A 6,435-nucleotide genomic window follows, 5' to 3' on the forward strand; every position below is an offset into this window, starting at 1 on the left:
TGATTTATTGCTAAAACACAGTTTAGTAACTGAATGATCCAAATGTTTTTCAAATAAAGTCCTTTCAACTATCAAATTATCAAATTCATGGCTGACTGGAGAATTACGTTGCAAAAAACTAGTGAAATATCACCACATTCAAACATTTTTAATGGATTTTTTTACCCAAAAAGCTCTATTCCTTAAACTCTAAGCATCTCCTGTGCAAGGTATTTTCTGTGAAAATAAATATAAAATTAAAGAAAAAAGAAAACTAATAAAAAATTCTTAAGTTTTTAATGTTTACAGTTGGAATTTTCATAGTATAGCAGGAAGCACAAAACTAATCTTGTACTTTCTTATAAACCCTCCAATGGCTTCCCACAAATTCTGGAATAAAGTCTATAGTCTTTGTCATTTCACTCACCCAACTGAATGTTTTGGTGTCTGCTAACATGACAAGATCAAGAACATCCCCAAGAAAAAGAAATGGTTGTCTGAGGAGGCCTTACAAATAGCTGAGAAAAGAAGAGAAGCTAAAGGCAAAGAAGAAAAGGAAACATATACCTATCTGAATGCAGAGTTCCAAAGAACAGCAAGGGAGATAAGAAAGCCTTTCTCAGCGATCAATGCAAGAAATAGAGGAAAAGAATAAGAAAGACGAGATCTCTTCAAGAAAATTAGAGATACCAAGGGAACATTTCATGCAAAGATGGACTCAATAAAGGACAGAAATGGTATGGACCTAACAGAAGCAGAAGATATTAAGAAGAGGTTGGCAAGAACACACATAAGAACTATACAAAAAAGATCTTTATGACCCAGATAATCACGATGGTGTGATCACTCACCTAGAGCCAGACATCCTGGAATGAAAAGTCAAGGGGGCCTTGAAAGCGTCACTAGGAATAAAGCTAGTGGAGGTGATGGAATTCCAGTTGAGCTATTTCGAATCCTAAAAGATGATGCTTTGAAAGTGCTGTACTCAATATGCCAGCAAATTTAGAAAACTCAGCAATGGCCACAGGACTGGAAAAGGTCAGTTTTCATTCCAATCCCAAAGAAAGGCAATGCCAAAGAATGCTCACACTACTGCATGACTGCACTTATCTCACATACTTGCAAAGTATGCTCAACATTCTCCAAGCCAGGCTTTAACAGTACATGAACCGACAACTTGCACATGTTCAAGCTGGCTTTAGAAAAGGTAGAGGAACCAGAAATCAAATTGCTAACTCCGTTGGATCATCAAAAAAGCAGGAAAGTTCCAGAAAAGCATCTATTTCTGCTTTATTGACCATACCAAAGCCTTTGACTGTGTGGATCACAACAAACTGTGGAAAATTCTTCAAGAGATGGGAATACCAGACCACCTGACCTGCCTCCTGAGAAACCTGTATGCAGGCCAAGTACCAACAGTTAGAACTGGACATGGGAAACAGACTGGTTCCAAATAGGGAAAGGAGTATGTCAAGGCTGTATGTTGTCACTCTGCTTATTTAACTTATATGCAGATGACATCATGAGAAATGCTGGGCTGGAGGAAGCGCAAGCTGGAATCAAGATTGCAGGGAGAAATATCAATAACCTCAGATACGTAGGTGACACCACCCTTATGGCAGAAAGTGAAGGAGAACTAAAGAGACTCTTGATGAAAGTGAAAGAGGGGAGGGAAAAAGTTGGCCTGAAGCTCAACATTCAAAAAATGAAGATCATGGCATCTGGTCCCATCACTTCGTGGCAAATAGATGGGGAAACAATGGAAACAGTGAAAGACTTTATTTTATTGGGCTCCAAAATCACTGTAGATGGTGACTGCAGCCATGAAATTAAGAGACTCTTAGTCCTTTGAAGAAAAGTTATGACCAACCTAGTGAAGTGAAGTGAAGTCGCTCAGTCGTGTCCAACTCTTTGCAACCCTATGGACTGTACCCTATCAGGCTTCTCTGTCCATGGGATTTTCCAGGCAAGAATACTGGAGTGGGTTGCCATTTCCTTCTCCAGGGGCTCTTCCTGACCCAGGGATCGAATCCAGGTCTCCCGCATTGTAGGCAGACGCTTTACCCTCTGAGCCACCTAGACAGCATATTAAAAAGCAGAGACATTACTTTGCCAAAAAAGGTTCATCTAGTCAAAGCTATGGTTTTTCCAGTAGTCATGTATGGATGTGAGAGTTGGACTGTGAAGAAAGCTGAGTGCCAAAGAATTGATGCTTTTGAACTGTGGTGTTGGAGAAGACTCTTCAGAGTCCCTTGGACTGCAAGGAAATCAAACCAATCAATCCTAAAGGAAATCAGTCCTGAATATTTATTGGAAGGACTGATGCTGAAGATGAAGCTCCAATACTTTGGCCACGTAATACCTCATTGGAAAAGTCCCCGATGCTGGGAAAGATTGAAGGCAGGAGGAGAAGAGGACAACAGAGGATGAGATGGTTGGATGGCGTCACCAACTTGATGCACATGCGTTTGAGCAAGGTCTGGGAGTTGGTGGTGGACAGGGAGGCCTGGCGTGCTGCAGTCCATGGGGTCGCAAACGGTCGGACATGACTGAGCGACTGAGCTGAACTGACATGACAGGTCATCTCCTGCCTTTCTCAGCCCACTGTGCTCAATGTGCTAAACAGGTTCAAGGCCTGTTAACCTAGTAACATCATTTCCCCCTGTTGACCTTGCCAAACTCTTCCCCCTGAGGACCTCCCCAAACGCTGTTCCTTCTGCCTGGAATGTATTCTACCTTCTAACATCCTCTCCCTCCTCCTCCTCTTCTCACCTGTATCAGTTTAAAATACTATATTCTTTATTTCTTGTTCACTGTATTTACTTCACATAGTAATTTTATCTTTTTATATCTTTGCACTGACACTGTTCCAGTAGGGAAATATCATGTTTATTTGGTCTCTCTCCTCATGTCCAGGAAGGGCCTGGCATGGAGTAGGAGCTTCATGTTTGTGGAAGGAGTGAACAGCTTGATTTGCACATGAATTTATGAATGCTTTTTACCACAAATGCCATTTCATTCTTAGATAAAACCCACAAACTGTGGTGGTATTTGCTATTATTTTATATGCTTTAGTGGGTCTTTCAAGAACACCATATACTGAAATTGATTCGTTTGGCATTACATGGATTCCTCGTTGTAATATGGAAGGGCAGTTAAAAGCATCATATGTGAACATTTAGAGGTAACAGATGCATAGAAATTCTAATGTTCCTTCCAAAAAATCCAATGCCATACACGTGTATGAACTTGTACTAGAAAATGGAAGCACTTGTTTATGATAAGACGGTATAAAATGGAAAGGAAAATCAGTGCAGGCATTGAATCCCTGTTTCAATATGAGAACTCAGCATTCCGCCAGCATGACAAGGTGAATCTGTGTTGCAACATCTCCACACTGTGGCCACATCTAGAATCATTTACTTCTCTGTGGGAACACAAGCTTTTCCGGTCTTAAGTAAGGGTAAAGTACACAAGCATCCATTTAATATTAAATGCAACTAATTTGAATAATTTCTTGAAAATTAATCTCTCAGAATTGTACTAGTACCCCTTAATCATCATGGCTTAATTTCATGCTAGCACAGTTCACTGTGGTTGCTTTTCTAACGGCTCACTCCTCTGTTTTTCACCCTACTCATATCCAAAAGCAATTTTTTAAAAACTCAAATGCATGGTTTAGGAAAAATGGAAACTATGTTGTATCTCTCCTCTGCTATCTTAGCAGAAGTTTCCTTTATTAACCATTATTCCTTTCCCCCAAATTTCTCTAATACACAATAATCTGAATTCTAATCTTAACCTTAAATTCTACAGTTACTTCAAAATTTTATGCCATTTCATTGAATATTTAAGATCGCCTGTCTTCAATATATACCCACTTCAAAGTGCCTTTGTGTACACCTCTCTTTTTCAAGTATTGAGTGAGAAGTAAAAAGAGATTTCCGAAATGAAGGGAAAAGGGAGAAAAATCTATCTAAATTTCCCAATTCTGCTTGGTCAAGCCTTTTAGATGACAAAAAAAATTGAGTTGACGTGAAATCTCAAAGCATTTGGCACTGGATAATGAATTCTACTACTTTGCTTCAAAAATATTAATCTATAAAATCTCTTGATTGGCTTGTCTGTTAATACTTTTACTATGCAATAGAAAAAAGGCATTTTGTTACCTAAAATCATTCTGCATTCTTACTTCATCCAATACTGACAACTTTCTATATTAGATTCTATAGATGGTATAGTAAAGATTTTTCCCAAGTATGTACCTTCTCAGTTCAGTTCAGTCATTCAGTCTTGTCCGACTCTGTGACCCCATGAACCGCAGCACGCCGGACCTCCCTGTTCATCACCAACTCCCAGAGTTCACCCAAACCCATGTCCATTGAGTCAGTGATACTATCCAACCATCTCATCCTCTGTCATCCCCTTCTCCTCCTGCCCTCAATCCATATAAACCAGCTCTTCGCATCAGGTGGCCAAAGTATTGAAGTTTTAGCTTCAACATCAGTCCTTCCAATGAACACCCAGGACTGATCTCCTTTAGGATGGACTGGTGGGATCTCCTTGCAGTCCAAGGGTCTCTTAAGAGTCTTCTCCAACACCACAGTTCAAAAGCGTCAATTCTTTGGCGCTCAGCTTTCTTGATAGTCCAACTCTCACATCCATACATGACCACTGGAAAAACCATACCCTTGACTAGACAGACCATGGTAGGCAAAGTAATGTTTCTGCTTTTTAATATGTTGTCTAGGTTGCTCATAACTTTCCTTCCGAGGAGTAAGCATTTTTTAATTTCATGGCTACAATCACTATCTGCAGTGATTTTGGAGTCCCCAAAAATAAAGTCAGCCACTATTTCCACTATTTCCCCATCTATTTGCCATGAAGTAATGGGACAGATGCCATGATCTTAGTTTTCTGAATATTCAGCTTTAAGCCAACTTTTTCACTCTCCTCTTTCACTTTCATCAAGAGGTTCTTTGGTACCTCTTCACTTTCTGCCATAAGGGTGGTATCATCTGCATATCTGAGGTTATTGATATTTCTCCCAGCAATCTTGATTCCAGCTTGTGCTTCTTCCAGCCCAGCGTTTCTCAGGATGTACTCTGCATATAAGTTAAATAAGCAGGGTGACAATATACAGCCTTGGTGTACTCCTTTCCCTATTTGGAACTAGTTTGTTGTTCCATGTCCAGTTCTAACTGTTGCTCCCTGACCTGCATACAGGTTTCTCAAGAGGCAGGTCAGGTGGTCTGGTATTCCCATCTCTTTCAGAATTTTCCACAGTTTATGGTCATCCACACAGTCAAAGGCTTTGGCATAGTCAATAAAGTAGAAATAGATGTTTTTCTGGAACTCTCTTGTTTTTTCGATGATCCAGCAGATATTGGTAATTTGATCTCTGGTTACTTGGCCTTTTCCAAAACCAGCTTGAACATCTGGAAGTTCAGGGTTCATGTATTGCTGAAGCCTGGCTTGGAGAATTTTGAGCATTACTTTCATAGCGTCTGGGATGAGTGCAATTGTGCGGTAGTTTCAGCATTCTTTGGGATTGCCTTTCTTTGGGTCTGGAATGAAAACTGACCTTTTCCATTCCTGTGGCCACTGCTGAGTTTTCCAAATTTGCTGGCATATTGAGTGCAGCACTTTCACAGCATCATGTTTTAGGATTTGAAATAGCTCAGCTGAAATTCCATCACCTCCACTAGCTTTGTTCATAGTGATACTTCCTAAGGCCCACTTGACTTCACATTCCAGGATGTCTGGCTCTAGGTGAGTGATCACACCATCGTGATTATCTGCGTCATGAAGATCTTTTTTGTACAGATCTTCTGTGTGTTCTTGTCACCTCTTCTTTTTTTTTTTTCAATTTTTATTTTTTTATTTATTTGTCCATTTATTTTTATTCATTGGAGGCTAATTACTTTACAATATTGTAGTGGTTTTTGCCATACATTGACATCTCGTCTTAATATCTTCTGCTTCTGTTAGGTTCATACCATTTCTGTCCTTTATTGAGCCCATCTTTACATGAAATATTCCCTTGGTATCTCTAATTTTCTTGAAGAGGTCTCTATTCTTTCCTATTCTATTGTTTTCCTATATTTCTTTGCATTGATTGCTGAGGAAGGCTTTCTTATCTCCTTGCTATTCTTTGGAACTCTGCATTCAAATGAGGACTAGATAATCTCTAAGATCTCTTCAGACTCTAAACCATATAATTATATGATGAAATGCATTATTTTTATTAAATGGGATTTTAATTAAAGATATTTAAACTTCCAAGAATAGTTTCTCATTGAAATCACAAGTAATATAAAAACATAAGCAAATATCTATTCATATATAAATGATAGACATGAGTAATGTCATTAACTAAAAGTCTGTTTATATATCATAATTATGATATTAGAAATACAGCTTGCAAATTATTAAACCAAACCCTTACATATAATC

This window comes from Muntiacus reevesi, chromosome 21 (genome assembly GCF_963930625.1).
Source record: "Muntiacus reevesi chromosome 21, mMunRee1.1, whole genome shotgun sequence".
NCBI lineage: Eukaryota > Metazoa > Chordata > Mammalia > Artiodactyla > Cervidae > Muntiacus > Muntiacus reevesi.